Here is a 15,127-nt window from a genome sequence, read left to right on the forward strand (position 1 = left end):
AAGTAGCCTGTCACCTGGCTCCACAATGTGACATACCATAATATTGACTTCCTTGCCTGCTTTCTATAAGACTGTGAGCTTTTTTTTAGGACAATGGCTATGTCTTGTCCATTTCTGTAACTTTGGCCTGAGAACAGAGCCCGGTGCATAAGTGGTGCTCAGTAGATGTCAAATGTGTGTGTGAATCATGTCCTCTAGATTGTTGGAGAGCTCTTCACATGACATGTAACACTGAGCGGGAGCCAGATCTAGGGGCTGGGATCGAGTCTGATATTGAAAGGATTGTGGAAGAGCTTCTGCATTCCAAGGACACCTACATGTGTTAGAAGTGACCAAGAAATCTCAGACAGGAAGCCAAATTGATTTTCCAAGGCCATTTCAGAGGAAAGAGTTCTTGACTAAGGTAGACTTTCTCAAAAGTACTTCGAGTTCCATTTCTAAACCCTGCTGTGACAATTACAGTTCAGAAATGCTTGCAGCACATAGCTTACCAGACACTGTCATTTTTGACAAGGGGTTTGCTTTTATCAGTTGTGTGTCTGGGAACTGTTGGGCAGAAATCATAACCACGCTGTCACCATGGCCTCCCATTACCTTCAAGCAGATTCATTTTAATTCACCTCCATAAAGATTTAAGTGCCTAACATGAATCTTAAGGTGTTGTGCCTGGCTGTTAAGATAGAGATGGATGTCAGAATATTTGTAAAAGATCTCTATTCATAAGGAACCCACGGTCCTCTGGGGCAAGCAGCTAAATGGGCATTGCAATTGAGGATGCTAAGAAGTCATAATGTATACATAAAACATCATATGTATGCACGTGGTAAGAGAAAATAATAAAATAATTTATGTTTTTTTCTGGAGGGAGGAATAGAATGTATATTTAAAGGTGCTTAACTTGAACTGGATCAGTAGTTTATCTGTCTCTCTCCATCGACTTCCCAAATGCAGGGAAGCCTAAGGCTTAAAGGTATCTAGAGCTAGATTGCCTGGGTTCAAATCAATTACTTTATGATCTGTGTAACCTTTGCCAAATTACTTAACAACTCTTCACCTCAGCTTACTTCAACTGTTAAATGGGATAATAATAGTACATACCTTATACTGTTGCTGTGAGGATAAACTGAATTTGTACATAAGAACATAAAAATGTCATTCCAGGCAGAGAAAATAGCATGAGCAAAGGCAATGGGAGTCTGTGGAATTCCGTCAAGGAAAAGCAAACCTCTGTGAAGAGAATACAGGGTATGTTTGAAGAGGGAGATTGGAGAGGAGGTTGAAGACACAGTTTGTGGCCCAAAGGGTTTGTATACACCATGCTAAGAAACTTGGATTCTATGCTGTAGGTAATGAGGAACTACCAACGGTTTCAAACAAGGAAGTGGTGTGACCAGATCTATGTCTTAGACTCTTCTGTCAAGAGTAGAAGGGTTGGACTAGAAGGTGAAAGAATGCAAGGCAGAGTCCGAGCAAGTGATTATAGCACTAATCTGTGAGAGATGATTCAAAATCCAGAATAGGGTGTAAACAGTAGGGAACACAAATTATCATTTGTGACCATAGGACTCTTCTTTCCTTATAGAATATTGCAAGAATTCCTCAGGATTCAGTTTGGGAAGCTGGCTCAACACCTACTCATTTAAAAAAATATTCTAAATTTGCTCCCCTTACATTTTTCCGCATCTCAGATTTTCTATTCCTACAACCCAGCAGGGGAATCATGATCACAGACATAAACTACTTGTAAATTATCTGATGTGGACAGTTTAGCAGATCAATGAATGAGCAAGTGTTCCATGGAAACTGAGTTTATGCTGAGCTCTCTGGATTTCTCACATTAGCCAGTCCTCCGCCATAATATTCTCTTCCCTTCATTGTCAGAGAAGCTTTGTGAGGAGAGCAGTGTAATAAAAGTTGTATTTGGGCAATATTAATCTGTTGTTGGCATATATTTTAGATTGAGGGGGGTATAATGCTCTGGAGGCTTAGAATTTCCTTTCCAATGCATTTGGTGCAATTCTCCCTGAAGATAAAAATAACAAATCCTTAGAATGTGCCAGGTATTATTCTAAGTGCTACATACTCAGATAAACACACACACACAAAACTATTTAGTATTCATAATAACCCTATAAAGCAGAACTGTTATTATCCTTGTTTTATGGATGTGCTGAGTCACAAAGCAAGCCAAAAATCACATAGCTAGTAAACAGTAAAATTAGGAGCGTCAGTGGCAACAGCTGGTGTGTAATAAACATTGAAAGAACGTGTGAGTGAATGAGTGCGGGATGAACAGAATGAATGAACAAGAGATTGATAGTAAGCATTAGAAAAGTTAGAAGAGATTATGCATCCAGTTTAAGGACAACATTAAGAGCCAAAACAGCAAAAGCGGCTCCCTGTTAACCTGGGCAGTATTCCAAAGAAATTACTCTCCAAATGAGAGAGTTTTAAGTAGAGGTAGTAAAGGAAAAAGAGCGAAATTTACTCAAGATTACAGTAAATAGGGCACATTGAGAAAGTTAACACATTTCTCTGCTGTCAAGATCCAGCTCTTGTATTATTATTGGCTCCTATAAGTGGCATTTGAAACAGATACCATTTCAACTGCAAAGAGTTTACTGAGTAAGACCCAAGAAATGTTTTCAATTTGCTGGATTCTGTGACCTCGAGAATAGAAATGACATCTGTGTATCTACAAAGAGGTGCAGAATGTGTCCTGTGGAAGGCTGACAAAATTCTAAACAAGACACCAGTCCCTACCTGAACCTGTCCATAAGCATTCACTTAGTTTCTGGGTACCTAGCCCTGTGTTAGGTGTTATCAGAGGACAAAACCATAAATATCATCAATCAATACACATTCCCAAAGAATATACAAGTGCTAAGTGGATAAGATAAAATCCCTAATCTCAAAGACCTCCCAATCAACTAGGAGGGAAATGGCATGAACACAACTATACATTCAGATGACAGGTTTATAAAAACTTCTGTTCCAATAAAGCATACCCAGGAAGGCATACTATGAAAATACAGTACAGAATTATATAATAAGAACAAAAGTACAAAATAAATTTGAATAAGAATGGTTCAATAAGGATTCAGGACTGGAGACGGAATTTTAGGTGGGTCCAGATCATTAAACACATGTTGAGGAGGAGGAGAAAAAGCATTTCAACAAAGAAAGGAAGCAACGGTACTTAATGCTGATAACAGATCAGGGACCACTGAAATGGTTAAATAATAATAATAATAATAAGCCTTTGGGCTTCCCTACTGGAGAAAGATTCCACTGACCTTGAATCATGAAATTAAGTATCTAGAGAGTATAATGTTAACTACGAACTGTGATTTCTTCTTTAAGCAGAGTCCACTTTTGGATCCTCATGATTGAATTCTCCCAATCTTTCTACTTTGGGGTTTTTGGTCTTCAGAGCTCTAGAAACCTTCTCTTATACTTTCAATTCTTGCATTTCCAAGGTTGGTATCAATAGGCGTTCTGAGTCATCTGTTCACACAATGTAGAAACTCTGCCTTCTTACTAGTTTAGAATTCTGTCCTTCTGTGACCCTTCCTTGACCCCAGATGAGGCACAGCTGAGCACCTATCCAATTAGGCTCCTCCTTATGCTAAAGAGGTAGGCCCAGGCCAGCATCATCTCCACGCTGTACTTTTATATGAGCGCACGGCTCATGTGTCATAGCAGGCAACCTAGCGCTGACATACAGCAAAACCTGATTGCCATCAATCTGCTCCCAGAACCATCTACCCAACCATCACAAGATATCACTTTGGGGCTGACATCTTTGGGGCCTAGTCCTAGCCAGGGGATGTGAGTCACCCAGGGATGACAGTCTGATCAAAATGCATGATGGATAGCGCCTAACCATCACCCCATCACTCATGAGCAAGGAGGCAAAAATTGTCAAGGTAGGGGTGTCAGGTGTGGGGAAGGTAATTTCTGACAGGTGATTAATGCCAAGGAGCTAGCAATCATCCAGGTACTGCCAAGAGAAATGGGCAGTTATATATATTTGTTTCTCTGACAGTGCCTCCCTTCCCGCACTCTTGACCTCTGGTTTTACAAGGCGGCAGGTGATTTTTTCTCTTTCCCAAATTCTAAATATTTATGCCCCTCAAAAATCTAGAGCTTATATGTACTCTACATTCACACATACACCAGTGCAATTCTGCTAAAGACCCCAAAGCCCCATCGTCTTTTGAAAACCAGCTGAAATGTTCCCTAGTTAATGTTACTCTGATGGTTATTAAGGACGCAATAGGTCAGTGTGACTGGGGCCAAATCTCGGTTTTGTCCACGGCCCTGAGCAAATGATGATTGTTGTCTGTGTCTCAGCTTCCTCACCTAAAAAATAAGATTGCTTTGAGGATTAAAGGGGGCTCTCTGACCTTTATGGTTTATGATAAATGCTTAATAAATGCTAGTTAATACGTTATTGTCCCTCTACGATGCTTGTTACAGATGAGAGAAAATTTTCAAAAACTGCAAAGATTTCGTGGAACACAGGGCCCCTGAAGGAAACAGATCAAATGGGAAAAGGTAGAGGGTACTTGGGAGACTTGAATTAAAACAAAATGGGTATGGGTCCTTTGAGGTAGGAAATGGAGCAAAATAGTAACAGGCAGAGAAGAAAAGCCATGTTTGAAACTCCTGAATTCTGGTCCTCCTTTCCACTGAGGCCCAGAGAGCGACACCATCGGCTTATTCAATACATGGAGGATTTTGTGGAGCTAGTACAGAGTTTGAGGGATTAATTACCCCAGGACTCATTTGCACAGCCGGGAGTGAGGAGAAATCCCATCTAAGGTCCCAGCAGGAACAGGTGTAGGTGTCTACGCGGAGGGTGGACGCACTGCGGCTTCACTCAGGCTCCAGGCAAGAGACAGAAGCCACACCAGCTATCTTAACGGAGAGAATGTGATATCAAGATTTGTTAATTAGGTTTTGAAGAATTGAAAAGGCAAACGAACTCTGGGATATTAAAAGGTAGCAACTGCAAAAAGCAGCGGCAAGCCCTCTGGTCGAAGGAACCAAGGGGAAGAGGCTACAATCATTCCAGCTAAGAAGCTTGGAGCCCCATGGAGCTGAGAGTCAGACCTCTGAGGAGGGGGCCCTGCTCAGCTGAAGCTGGGGATTTTGAAAGACATCCTGGGCTGCTGGTTTTTCAAGTGTGGGAGAAACTGACAGCTAACAGGATTCAGCTGCCGCTACTGGAACACAGACACTGGGGCGAAGAAATGAGGCTGGGGTGCCACTGACAAGAATGGGAACCCCACAGGAAGGAAGGAGCAAGTCACGTCCCTCCCCCCCCTGCCCTGCCCGGCACAGCAGCCTTGACGTCTCCCTCCAGCACCGCCGTGGGAGCACCTAACAAGGAGTCTCTGGCAAAGTAGAAGTTCAAACTTTGCACCCTTCCACTCCACAGGACACAAAGCCGGGTAGAGGAGGGTGGGTGTCGAGCTGAGAGATGGTAGCTTCATAACTGGCCCACCGTCTACTCCACCCAGCCCCCTGCACCATAAACACTGCCTACTCTGCGCCAAGGACTGGGGGCTAAGATGCATTCTCTCCAGGGACTCAGGCAAAGGGAAGGAGATAAAAAGAAACAGAATATGACTTGGAAATATGACTAAGAAATGCAAACCAGCTTGGGGGAGAGGGGAAGGATGGGAAAGAAACTGCCCAGAGCTGCAAGTTAAAAATGAGTAGAGATCTGCTGGGTGAAGAAAAAGAAAGTAGGTAGACACTGATATATGGAAGAGCAAATCAGGAAGGGTCTTATATGCTACATATGGAATTGAGATTTTTCTTCTGAAGGCAATGAGAAAGTACCGATAGTTTTCATCTGATGTAATCAAATTTATGTTTTGATGAACAAACACAAAATTTTGAAAGTGGTTAGTATAGCAGCAGACTGGCCAGCTTTAAAAAATTGCAATAATCTAAAAATAAATTTTTAATTTAATTTTTTGAATAATACACCTACAAAATAAAAATGATATGAAAAGTGGATACTAAGAAATTTCCCCTATAGATAACCATTTTGTTGTTGTTGTTGTTCAACTCTTTGGTATTACTTTAAGCACAAGTGATTATGAACATTTATTTCATTTTTTTCACCCTGTCTTGCATAGTCTTTTCTTACTTCCAACAGTGCTGACATGAGTGTCTCCAAAGTAAGATTGCTGGGTCAATAGGTAAATGCTTTTGTAATTTCGGTAGGTGTTGCCAAATTTGGTGAAGATTTTCTTTTTGTAGATGTTGTCTCATTTTGTCCTCCCAGTAGCATGACAGGAGAGCACCTCCTTTCTCTGACTGACAACGTGTGCTGTGAAAACTGGGAACTTTTGCCAGATGATAGTTGAGAGACAGAGTATCAATGTAGTCTCTCTGAGTGAAATCGTGCTTTTGTTTCATACTTGAGCACTATTTGTATTTCTTTTTTTTGTGGTCTCTAGTCATATTGTTTAGCCATTTTTCTGTTGGGAGGTTATTCAGTTTTCCCTCCAATTTCTAGGGTTGCAAATGTTTTTCCTGATTGCACATTTCTTTTTGAATTTGGCTTTTGTTTTTGTTTTGTTTGCCATGCAAGACATAATTTCCTACTCTCAGTTTATGAAAGAATTCACACATGCTTCTATAAATATATTCATTGTTTTTATTTTTTTTTTTAAGATTTATCCATTTATTGGAGAGAGAGAGAGAGAGAGAGAGAGAGTTTGCCAGGAGGGGAAGGGGCAGAGGGAAGTGAGAAGAAGAGCCCCCCCCTGAGCATTGAGCAGGAGGCAGAGCTAGACCTGGGGCTCATTCTCAGGAGACCACACCTCAGCGGGTGGAAACCAAGAATCAGTTGCCCAACCAACTGAGCCACCCAGGTGCCCCTACTGTTTTATTTTTACCTTTAAAATTCTTTGTTTATACTGGTATGCAATATGAGGCGCAGATAGAACAGTATCTTTCCTAAATGGCTACCCAGTGAATGCCGTTTATTAAAATGTCCATCTTTATCTCACGTTTGAAATACCATTATTATCATATTTTAAATTTCCCTGTATGCCTGGGTATCCTTTTGGAAATTGTTCTATTCCTTTGATCCATTTATTTGTTCGTGAGTCAATACCACGCTGCTTTAATTATTGATGCTTTAAAATATATAATATATATATATTTTAGCTTGGTAAATGTCAGAATGTCTCTTTTAGCTATTTTTTAAGCATTTTAATTTTTTGGAGCAGTTTTAGTTTTACAAAAAAATTGAAAGGAAGGTCCAAAGATTTCCCAAATATCCTCTGCCCTGATACATGCATAGCCTCCCCTGTTATCTACATCCCCCATCGCAGTGGTACATTTGTTACAACTGATGAACCTATGTTGATACGTCATAGTTACTCAAAGTCTATAGTTTATCTTATGGTTCACTCTTACACTTGGACAAATGTGTAATAACATATCCATTATTACAATATCACACACAGTATTTTTATGGCCCCCCCCAAATCTTCTCTTGCATTCCCACCCCACTCCCCCACCTTCCCCCTGGCAACCACTGATTTTTTAATATTATCTCCATACTTTTGCTTTTATCAGAATGTCATATAGTTGGTATGTCACCTTTTCAGATTGGCTTCATTCACTTAGTAATATGCATTTCAAGTTCCTCCCTGTGTTTTCGTGGTTTGATAGTTCATTTTTTTTCCTGGTACTAAGTAATATTACATATTGCCAGATATACCACAATCTATCCATTCACCTACTGAAGGACTTTGTGATTGCTTCCAAGTTTTGGCAAACATCCTTGCACAGCTGTAAGCTGCTTTAAACATCTGTGTGCAGGTTTTTGTGTGAACCTTCAACTCCTTTGGGTAATACCGACAAATGTAACTCCTGGATAGTATGCTAAGAATTTGTCTAGTTTTATAAGAAACTGCCAACCTGTCTTCCAGAGCGGCTGTTCCATTCTGCATTCCCACAGGCAATGAGTGAGAGTTCCCGGTGCTCTACATCCTCACTAGTGTGTGGTGTTATCAGCGTTCCAGATTTTGACCATCCTACTAGGTGTAGATAGTGATATCTTATTATTGTTTTAATTTGCATTTCCCTCATGACCTATGATGTGGACCATCTCTTCATATGCTTATTTTCCATTGCCTATCTGCTCCTTGGTGAGGTGTCTGTTAAGGTCTTTGGCCCATTTGTCAATCGCATTGTTTGTTTTCTTATTGTTGAATATTGAGAGTTCTTTTGTATGTTTTGGGTAACTGTCCTTTATCAAATATGTCTTTTGCACATATTTTCTCCCAGTCTATGACTTGTATTCTCATTCTCTTGACAGTCTTTCACGGAGCAGATGTTTTTAATTTTAACGAAGTCCAGCTTAAACATTATTTTTCATGGATCTTGTCTTTGCTGTTAAATCTATATAGGCATCATCATACCCAAGGTCATGTAGATTTTCTCTTATGTTATCTTCTGGAAGTTTTATAGGTTTGCATTTTACATGGAGGTCCATGATCCATTTTGAGTTAGCTTTAGTGAATGGTATAAAGTCTGTGTCTAGATTCACTTTTTTTGCATGTCGATGTCCAGTTGTTCCAGCCCCACTTTTGAAGAAACTGTATTTGCTCCATTGTATTACCTTTGCTTTCTTGTCAAAGATCAGTTGTTTATATTTGTGTGGGTCTATTTTTGGCTCTTTTTCTTCTCTAGATTCACAGAGTCTTAATAGTACTGAAAATATTTATTTTATTATACCCTGCAGTTTAATAAGTTATTTGTGCCTGTCTCCCTGTGTCCTGTTCTATGCCACCACCAACATTGTACCCTCTCCCGCTGTACCCCGACTCTAATTTTAAATACTGAGACATGTATCAGCTCACAGCAGAGGCTCAATATTTGCTGCATTTGTACATTCTTATGAAATGGGAATCTGAAAACTAATTATAATTAAACATGCGGAGTCTGACTACCGGCTCTTCCTAAAGCATAATGAGTTGGTGAAAAGCCTCTAGGCTGGAATATCTCGAGAAGTGTCTTAGTCCTACTGTCTCAGAAGGTTGGGATGATCCTTCTTCTTGCATGTGTATTCTAACCACACTTAGAATTCCCTTTACATTTACTCAGTTTCCATGTAATTCGTATTAGGGCACTGGGCCCTAGCTAGAAATCCTTCAGATAGAGATCACTTCTCCTTTGTGTAACACTCCTTACCCTAGGCAGATTCCTTTTCTGTTCTGCAACCGTCTTCAATGACGTTACATAAGACACAATCCACCGATCCTGTCCCCTTCCTATGCATTCACTCCTTTCCAGGTTAGACTCCACTGCACTCCCTTTGGCTGCTGACTGCTTCCCTGGGGCTTCCTGCCCTCCCAAACCAGACGTTTGGCTACCAGTTGTGTTGCGATCTCTCTACCTACCATCTGCCCCGTGGGAGACACTGCATTGTTACATCTTCCTCTTTTTCACTCTCTATATCATGAAAGAGTTATTTACTTGAATAGAAGGCCCATTCCCCCAGGAGACAGCCCCGAAATTCTTTCTATGGTTCTTTAGGTTTTCTCATTTTCCCTGTAGTAAAGCAGCAGGATCCCGAGGCCGGGTTGTAAACCTGTTCCTCTCCATATGAGTTTCCCTGGCCTTAGTGGCCTCTGTTTTGATGCTTCCCCCCGCCCCCCGTTCTTCCTTCATTGACAGAGTAGCAAGTATCACTAATACTGTACTTTCCAATAGCAATACCCTGATTTCTGTGCTTAATGACTTAATAATAATGGACTTCAATTTTTGATCACCAGCAGTACCAAGATTTTTTTCTGGATTTTATGTTCTGTTCTCACCCTCTAGGATTCACATTTGTTCTGAACTTCACTTTAGAGATGTAGTTTGTTTTTTATTCTCAACCAACCTAACAGCAATTAAATTAGTTTAGCTGACAAAACCGCTTTTGATGGATAGATACATGGATGAAAACAGATAGATAGAGACGGATAGATGGATAGATGTTAGATCCTTTGCTCTAAACAGGGTTTCTTGACCCTGGGACTGTTGACACGGGGGGCTAGCTAATTCTTTGTTGTGGAAGGCTGTCCTGTTTATTGTGGGATGTTAACAGCATCTCTGGCCTTTACCTACTAGATGGTAATCTTCCCCACCTCCCCAAGTTTTCCAACTGAAAATATCTTCAGATATCACTAAATGTTCCTGGGGGGGACAAAATCATCCCCACTTGAAAATCACTTCTTTAAATTTATTATATTCCCAATTATTTGTAAATAATAATGATAATATTTTATAGTATTTTAAAGTTAGCATACATTGTGTGAACGCTGTAGGCCAGGCCCTTTGCAAGGCACTTTCACATATGAACTTCTCCTGTGCTTAAAATATCTCTACAAATTAAGTATAAGGAAACAGAATTTAGAGAAAGTCAAATAGCTAATAAATGGTGAAGCTGTTTTTTAAGCAACTAACCAATTTCAAAGCTCATGCTTTTTTACAGTTATGTTATACACTTTACATCTTGTCATCTATCTATCTACGGGAGCCTTTTCTTGGAGGATAAAATGTTTTGTTTTCATTTTTTTGATTATTTATTTTTTTTAGCTCATTTAGCTAATGACTAAGTATGGTGCTTAGCTCATCGTAGATATCAAGGAATACTAGTTGAACTGAGTATCTTTTGGTTTGATCTGAGAATGAAATATTGCCATACTTGGCACATAGTAGGTTCTTTTTTGTTATTATGTTATGTTAATTACCATACATTGCATCATTAGTTTTTGATGTTCTTAGTAGGTTCTTTTTTTTTTTTCACATTTGGTTGTTTATTTAAGGAACACAAAAAAGTGCATCTGAATGACTTTTTCTTTTTTTAAAACCAAGTTTTTAATTCATCATATGCTGCCTCAGCACTCCAAATGCAGTCTGAAAGGTGGTTCGAAGACATCTGCTGGTTTCTAGACAAATTAAGATTACTGAATTTGACACGAGAATATATGAAGTTTCTTCTCCTCGAGTGGTGACGGGCACCTCACCACGGTTTGCTCAGAACCACCCGCACACCCCAGCCCTCCCCTCCGCACACTCTTGTCTGTTCCCCCGCCCTGCCCCACCCGCCAGGGTGACCCATAACACACACCTGGGAGACAACTGGCTGGGATAATCTAAGTTTTGGAATTTTTTTTTTGTTGTTGTTGTTACCTGCAAAAAGCTAACTGGCCTTTTTAGGATCAGATCTCAGTATTGGCCTCATTGGAGTCATGCTCTAGTCAACAGAGCTACAAATACTAAAGAGTCAAGCAAAACAAAGCAAAATCAACTTCTGCTTTTCGTGTTTCCTAGGTGAGATTGGGGCTTTTTAAAGAAATCTCACGAAAAAAGACAAAAATGAGAAAAGGATTCTAGTTGTCAGAGGAGAAACAATTTAATTCCATTTGTTCCACGGAGAAGAAAACTGGTATAAATGGAAAGGATTTTATTTTTAGGTTTTGATGTGGGTCCTAACCTAACAACGAAAATGTTTTGCTAAAACCACCGTAAAAGTAAAAAACTAGTAATTGCCAGTGTTCTTTAGGATTTTACAAAGTGAGATGTTCAGGTTGGAGCTACTGTTTCCTTCAGTTGCAAACACGTGCCCACAAGTGCTTCTCAGGCCGTGGGGAGAGAAAGCCACGCTCAGTCTCGCTTACCAGTAAGGACCAAGATTCTGCTACGTGTATGTATTTTAAGACTTGCCCTGATTCAATGCCCCGGGACTGGAGCTTTTAGGCGAGATGTGCCTGCACAGGAAGCGATTTTCAATTCTTTTTCACAGCTCACACCAGAACGAAGAAGCCATCAGCAGGAGAAGAAAGCTACTGCGTGCCAAACCTGGGAGGACACCCTTCGTGTACAAGAACAACACCTTATTTTTTCAACTCTACAGATACTGTTTTTAAAAATCAAGCTACTTAGTAGTAAAAAGTCAAATTTTTTTTTGCATGATAGAAGAGTGTAAATAAAGTTTCATAAACCAGTATACATGTTTATGAGCCAGTAATTTTTAAAAGACAAAAACAAAAAACAAAAAAACAAAACCCTGCGTGGATCCTAAATGGATATGTAAATGAATCCACTCCAGGTCAGAGATATTATAAGAACCAGTCTTAAATTCTTAATAGCAAGGGTTAGAATGGAAATAAGAAACGGAACAGAAGGAAGGCTAGCAGGCACTACTGTACTCAACATTACTTCCTACAAGGGACAGAGCAGGGGAAGGGCACAATTCTGATCGCTCTTTTCACATTTCAGCATCTCAGAACTTCATCGAAAGCAGGGGAAGGCTAATCTAGAAACTCCCTCTGCTCGTTATCATTGCTGAAGAATGTTTTGGGAAGGACAGACTCCCTCCTCCAGGGCCAGGCTGGGCGCAGGAGAGACCCGTTCTCCCAAGCAGGCCGGCTTGGGGGGAGGTGCGTGGCTAAATCAGCAAGCAAGTGACCTCTGAGGTTCTGGCTTTTGAGTCTGGGCTGCTGAGGACCTGAGGGGCTTCGAGACCCTTCTCCCCATGGGTTCTGTGGGTAAAAACGCTAGCACTTCTGTCATTTAAAACACAAAATCTCCTCCTCCTCTCCCCACCCAACTGTAGGAAAGGAGAAAGTCATTAGGCATTTATTTTTAGGTTTCTGCAGTGCTACTGAAGTGCAGTCAGATGTAAAACCTAACAGACAGCCCCAAATTATCAGGATTATCTCAAGGGACCCTGAATTAGATACTAGAAGTTGACAAACTGAAATGAGCTGGCCTTAGCTGTTGGCTCAGGCTTGCCACGCCAACAGTCATTTCCGTTTTGTCCCACATGGAGGGGTCCCACGCCACCCCCTCAAGGAGAGCGCTGGGCAGCAGCAGGGTGGCTGTTTTCTGGGAAGCTACTGGTTTTGCCATTTGCTTCCAGACTCACACAGACTCTAGCAAACTTGACATTAAACACTGGTTAGTCCTGAGTTGGGTGAAAGCCCGTGAAGGAGGGGCCAGGTTCATCAGGGCTCTTCCCTCCTTTGCGTGGGGTCATACGTGGCCTCCGGCTTTTTCTTCCATCACTTGACCTTCTGTTTCTTTTTCATTGGTGACCCCTTCTGAAGTCTTCTTGCCCATGGCTTTCCTGGCCTCTTCCTTTGCATCCTGCTCTGCAAACTTCTTGAGCATGTTGGCGTATATCCTGCGATCCCGCTCGTTGTGCTCCTTAGCCTTTTTCTGGCACATGGAGATCTGCAGTCGTGCAGCCTTACTCTGGGGATTAACTTCCAGCACTTTCTCAAAGTCGCCCTTGGCCGACTCAAACTCGTTCATGAGCAGCTGGGCTTCCCCCCTCCTGTACAAGCCCTTCTCATTGGCACTGTCTAGTCCAAGGGCCTTATCACAGCATTCCACAGCTTTGGTGTACTCTCTAAGCTTCAGGGAGCACATGGCCAGGTTCAGGAAGGCAGCAAGCAGAAACGACTCAGAAGCCTTAGACTCCTTTTCTGATAAGCCATATTCCATCTCTAACCAGGATACGATCTTCCCATATTGAATCACTGCCTGCATGTACTTGCCTCCCTTGAGGTACACAGTTCCCTTCTCTTTAACAATGGCAGCCTGCTCCAATTTTTCTTTGGTGTCCATCTCCCAGGATTCTTTGGCCTTTTCGAAGCTCTTAAGTGTCACTTCATATATAAGCTCAGCATTAGTTTCAATGCCAAACTTAGGCTTCCCTGCCTCTCCAAAACCATATCGTGGTCCAAGATATAAAATACATTGTTCTTCCCATTGCATTTTCTCCAGGGCTTTGTCAATTCCAATTGGAATGTCATGGTCTTCTCCTTCCCCAATAATGAATACCACATCTCTGCAATCAAACATCCTTCCATCATAGCAGCCTTCCAGGTGGATTTCAACTGTTGCTCCTTCGTTTGGGTTTGAATATCCTTCTCCTTTCTGTTTGATTCTTCGGATAATGCCTCCATCTTCAAATAAATCCTCTCCTTTGAAATCAAGGAGCTCAATTTCAAAAAAGAGAGTTGCACTTGAGGGAAATTTGGGGAGACTGCCTGCTGAGCCATATGCATATTCTGGTTTGCAGAGTAAATGGCAGATCTCTCCTTTCTTCATGGTAGCCACCCCAATGTCCCATGCCTTGATGACTTGGCCTTTGCCAAGATTAAAGACAAATGGTCATTTCTATCATGACTGGAATCAAACTTCTTTCCATTTGACAATTTCCCTTTGTAATGGACATAAACTTTGTCTCTAATCATTGGTGTTTCCTCACTATTCCCCACTCTTTTGACAATCTTTAATACTCCTCTATCTTTTTTAGAGGTGATATCCTCTCCACGTTCAGCCACAGCTGCTGCTGGGTTTTCTCCATTGTTCTTGGCACCTTCATCAGTAGTCATGGTCTTTTATAAGTTAGAAAACTGTAAAATGCCCAGATCTTAAGTAGTCAGCTCAGTAAGTTTGAACAAGCGCATACACCAACAACTGGTGAATCTGGATGTTCCTTGTACTAGGTCTTGCAACTTTTCTGTCGCGTGGTTGCTCCTCGGCCGTCTCTCTCCGCCTCACCCGCGCGCTGCTCGGCCCCCAGCCTGCCCAGCAGGCCGTCCGCTTGCTGGACGCCGCCGCCCGAGACTGGCAGCGCCCGCTCTTAGTAGGTTCTTAATAAATATTTGCTAAATTAATACACTACGTAGTGCAGAGAAAACAGGTGGTTTACCCTCTATTGGTTTTCTACATCCCTCTGAACTTGTACAGTGAGGGGTAGGGGAGAGATGGGGATCACTTCAAGATAGCATTTGTACTTCTTTTCATCTGTGACTTTAATATAACCTTTCTAAATCTTTCCTTTCCACTCATTATTTCTTTCAAATCTGGTCTTGGTCAGCAATCATAACCAGAGTAATGTTGCATTATCTTTACATGGCACCATTTTCTGAGGAAACAGAGCTATATTGCACTCACTATTCAATTTATCCTAAGTCTTTAGCGAGGAGAATTAGGGATATCGTGTTTTCCTTTTTAGTAGACAGGGTTATTTGGAAGCATCAAATAACTGACACATCCAAAGATTATTAAAGCAAATTCCTGACTC

The 15,127-nt window shown here is 41.2% G+C and overlaps 1 pseudogene; it reads right to left on the bottom strand.

Moving 5' to 3' along the window:
* Positions 1 to 12,796: 12,796 nt before the first annotated feature.
* LOC114206441 (peptidyl-prolyl cis-trans isomerase FKBP5 pseudogene) lies at positions 12,797 to 14,561 on the bottom strand (annotated as a pseudogene).
* Positions 14,562 to 15,127: the final 566 nt, after the last annotated feature.

This window comes from Eumetopias jubatus, unplaced genomic scaffold (genome assembly GCF_037043125.1).
Source record: "Eumetopias jubatus isolate StellerSeaLion01/CBP00866 unplaced genomic scaffold, mEumJub1_p1.0 scaffold_7, whole genome shotgun sequence".
NCBI classification, from domain to species: domain Eukaryota; kingdom Metazoa; phylum Chordata; class Mammalia; order Carnivora; family Otariidae; genus Eumetopias; species Eumetopias jubatus.